The sequence below is a fragment of the Drosophila persimilis genome, unplaced genomic scaffold, assembly GCF_003286085.1.
Source record: "Drosophila persimilis strain 14011-0111.01,24,50 unplaced genomic scaffold, DperRS2 tig00001940-arrow-arrow-pilon, whole genome shotgun sequence".
NCBI lineage: Eukaryota > Metazoa > Arthropoda > Insecta > Diptera > Drosophilidae > Drosophila > Drosophila persimilis.
In genome coordinates this window covers 15,029-19,603 of record NW_020825599.1, presented here as the reverse complement: position 1 = coordinate 19,603, position 4,575 = coordinate 15,029, and the positions used below count along the sequence as shown (strand labels likewise).

Sequence of the window (4,575 nt, the reverse complement as noted above, 5' to 3'; positions counted from 1 at the left end):
CCAAAAACGCAGAATCGTAGAGAATGACCATATCTTTTAGACTGCAGAATCTGAATTGGATCGTATTATTATTATAGCCAGCATCAAGAAAACAATTTCATTTTTTCTCGCCCTGTCTCTCTCTAACACACACGTAGCATAGGCGGCTTTGCTTAGAGTAAAACATTAGCGCCTAGATCTCAGAGACTATAAAAGCTAGAGCAACCAAATTTGGTATCCACACTCCTAATATATCAGACCGAGACGAGTTTGTTTCAAAATTTCGCCACACCCCCTTCCGCCCCCGCAAAGGATGCAAATCTGGGGATATTCACAAATCTCAGAGAGTTTTAAGGCTAGAGTAACCAAATTTAGTGTCCGTACTCCTGTTAGATCTCACTATAAAACGTATATCTCAAAATTTCGCCCCACCCCCTTCCGCCCACACAAAGGACGAAAATCTGTTGCATCCACAATATTGCAGATTTGAGAAAACTAAAAACGCAGAATCATAGATAACGACCATATCTATCAGATTGCTGAATCTGGATCAGATCAGATCATTTTTATAGCGAAAGGAAACAAATTTGCAGTGGCTACTCAGCGCCCGACGTCACTTTCAGACTGATTTTCTGTCTCTCTCGAACGCAATCTTTGTCGTGTCGATTAATATAAGCGGCGTCTGCCGGAGGAGAGCCATACTGACTTAGTATCGGGTATAACTGTAGAGTTGCGGTGTCCGCAGCAACTCACAACGTTCCCCCTCGTTTTATTTGTGAATGACCCTCCTCAAGTTATAACATACTCTACTACACTAATGTATGCTGATGATGTCAAAATCTGTCTTTCTTACTCTGATTGGTATTTGCACACACGCCTTCAACTTGATCTAAGTGAACTACTATTGTGGTGTTCAACTAATCTTCTTTTTCTGAACCTTTCCAAATGCAAACTTATGACATTTTACCGTCGCGCTCCTCATTGTTCGCGCTCCCATATGTTCTAGGAAATCATGTCCTTGAGCGAATTTCGAGTTCAAATGACCTCGGAATCCTTTTTGTGTTTTAGCGTTCATCAAGCGTTGGTCCAAGGAGTTTGACGACCCGTACGTTACGAAACAACTGTACATCTCGTTAGTACGTCCTATATTGGAGTATTGTTCTTGTGTGTGGAGCCCGCAGTATAAAGTACAGCAGGCTGTTATTGAATCCGTGCAAAAGCAATTTTTAATTTTTGCCCGGAACTTTAACTGGGACTCAGGTAGAATCTTGCCAGGCTAAATCTTATTGACCTGCCGTCGTTGCACCATCGCAGAATATGCAATGGCGTAATGTTCGTGCACAAGTTCCTTCTTGGGACTGTTGACTTCCAAACTCTCTTGGGTCAGATTGACTTGGCCGTTCCATCTAGACCTACCCGTACTTTTAGGCCTATCCGTCTACCCATATGTAGGTCTAATTATGCTGATCATGAACCTTTTAGGGTTTTATGCTATAATTATAACTCCCTCTGTCAAACCCTATCCCCTGAACTGTCTCTTAAACTAATTGCATGCGATATTTATAATCATTTAAATTTAGCTAACTTTTAACTTATCTTTTTCCGCCTTTAGTAACTAAGTACCATTATTAACAGATAATTGTTAATTTAATAAATAAATAAATAAATAGCTCAAGTATAATTTTGTGTTCGTGTGTGGCATCGTCAAAAAACACAGTAAAAAATATATATAACATTGGATTCCCGTTTGAGATTGATTACTTGGCCAAACGTGGGGCCGTATCCTTGCAAATCGTCAGAGCAATAAACTCCACCAGTGTTCGGGTCGGGCGGCCGGCCATTCCCTTGCGCAGATACTCGTATTCGAAGCCCTTTGTCACCATAACATTTGTGGCATCCTTTGAGGGAGAAAGTCCATAAGCTCTGCGCCCAAACAAAGCGCCCCACAATACTCAAAATATGCATCCACTGGCCACAGGGCACAAACTCACGGAGAAAGGCAGCGGCCTTGCAGGGACGTCCACCTCGGTCAATGCCATAGTTCTGCACATCGCTACGTCCCCCGGCACGCACGGCCTTGCTGTAATATTTCCACAATGGGAAGCGCCACACACGATCTCCGGTATGCATGCTGGCGTGCTTGATCTGCTGCCACAGGATCTCCGAGTTGGTAAAGACCCCCGCAGCCGACTCATCCAGGGCCTGGCGCATGTAGCCCGAGCAGGTGCCGACGTCAATGATGCACTTGGGACAGAAGTTTTGCGCATACAGCAGGGCGTCTGCCAGGACCAGTACATCCTCGTGATCGGTGCACTGGATCTCGATGGTCTTGCCGTTCATGGACTTGACCATGTCCCCAGTACGGACCGAATTGCAGCCCACTACGTTTTCACAAAGAGGTATCAGGCCGCGAATTTTGACCTAAGAACAGCATTATTATTCAAGGAGATATCATTTCTGTCCTGAGTACTTACCGGTAAACGCAGGCCAGCCACAGCTCGACAACAGGCCACCACAACGGCGGCCCCGGTCATGTCGCCACGCATATGGAAGAGCTCATGTTTCTCTTTCAGGCACAATCCTCCAGCATCGTAAGTCACGCCTTGGCCCACCAGCACAATGGGGCGCTCCTCGGCACAGGTGCCGTAGTAACTCAGCTCCAGGAAGATGGGTAGCTCGCACGAGGCCTTGCCCACAGCCAGGAAGGCGTGCATTGACTGGCTCTCGGCCCAGCCCTCGACCTTGACCTCCACATTGACACCGGATTTGCACAGCACCTCGACGACATTCTGCGCAAAAGCTGTGGGTGTGAGGAGGTTGGAGGGCATCTCCTGCAGCTGTCTCGTCAGGTTCTGGGCGGCTGCCTTCTGCAGACCAATGCGCCATCCTTCGAGGTCGCAGACCTCGTCTTTTCTTGCGTATAAGTCCAGCGACGCTGGATAGCCTGGGGACGTGGTCGCAGGCGCTGCAAGCATTATTTTTCGTTAAGCCCACACAAAGTACCAAATATTACAATATTCTAGATACGTATTTCGTGTTCAATTTCTAGCAATAGAGAATGCCAAATTGAGGCGATGAATGTAATCCATGAGAAAGTGACACTCACTTCAAGGGCTATTTGGTCGGTACATTCAGGAAATTCGAAAGGATCAGTATCTAAAAACGAGTGGACATCGGCCCTTCACTCACTACTGTTTTGGTTTGTCTGTCCTCGGAGGAGTAAACATATGTATGTATATCTTTGACAAATGGGGCTAACAAATCATGAACTCTTGAAGGGCCATGGTACTCAAATAGATGTGGCTCTGGATGAGTGTAACTTCCAGAAGGAAGCCTTTTCGTCCTATGAGCGTCCTTGATGAGCACCTAGATATCAGAGACCATGAAAGCTAGAGCAACCAAATTGTATATCCAGACACCTGGACCCGTCCGCCCCCACAAAAACCAAAAATCTGTGGCATTCACAATTAACGCAGAATCGTAGAGAACGCCATATTTACTAGACTGTCAAATGTGGATGAGATCGGATCGTTATTATAGCCATAACGACCAAATCGCCTTCCACGCGCTTACTCATTCTCTCTCGATCTCTCTATCCATCTCACACACTCTTTCTCGTGCAGTGTGTTCGCTCTGGCGGAGGGAAGCGAGACAGAACGGCGGGCTTGTGTGTAAGAAAGAGAGAGAGGGAGAAAAGTTCCACTCTCCTATCTCATGACAAGTGCGAGCATAATTCAGAGTTCATTTCGTTCCCGCTCGTTAAAGAATCTTTTTTGTATAAGTGGGTGATAAAAAAGAAAGGTTTTTAAAATCAAAACGTTAGAGAATACAATTTATTTGGCATACGCCTAACTTTTAAAATATTTCAGCGAAAAATAAGTTTAATTTTACAATAAGGCATCGTCGTTACAAAGTGCCGTGACTAAATGATTCCTTTAAACTTTCGATACTGCATCATTAATTCGCCTTTAGAATAGTTTTTCTAAAATAAAGAGACCGAAAAACTTGGGTGACTGCAAATTTGTATTTTACGACGACGAAAAAAAAAGGAGTGCGTGCGTTCGTTTTCATAGATTTTTCTCGACTTCTCTTCATATATTCAAACAATTTCTTCTGCGCCTATCTTACCTACGGTTGCAAAGTGGGGCGAATTCGCCAAGAGCGAGAGAGCGAGCTTATATTGCGCTCCCGCTTTGCCCTAGCCTAACTTACACTAGACTTCATAAAATACGATCCTAATAACAATTATTATACGCCAAATGGCGCTACACCGGCCCCGTTGAAGGCCTGGAAGGCTTCAAACCAGTGGCAGAAGAGCCAACTTGTGGATTGGCCTCCTGAACGTGGCTCCGCTGCTCGTCCTTAGGTCGACCACTCTGACCCTTCCGTCCTGCCCGGCGGTTGTAACGACCACCCTTCCGAGGAGCCCCTGTTGAGGGGGCAGGTTGTCCTCGGCGACGATTACGAGGTCCTGGTGCCACTTGAATCTTATTTGCAATCCCAGCACATACTCCCGGGACCATCGCTGCCAGAACATTTGCCTGGCTGACGAGACAAGCCGCCATCGCTTTAAGCAGCTCAGACCCTCCTGGTCCG

The 4,575-nt window shown here is 45.9% G+C and overlaps 1 pseudogene; it reads right to left on the bottom strand.

Moving 5' to 3' along the window:
* Nucleotides 1-1,727: 1,727 nt before the first annotated feature.
* LOC6604131 lies at nt 1,728-2,954 on the bottom strand (annotated as a pseudogene).
* Between the last annotated feature and the right edge of the window lie 1,621 nt (nt 2,955-4,575).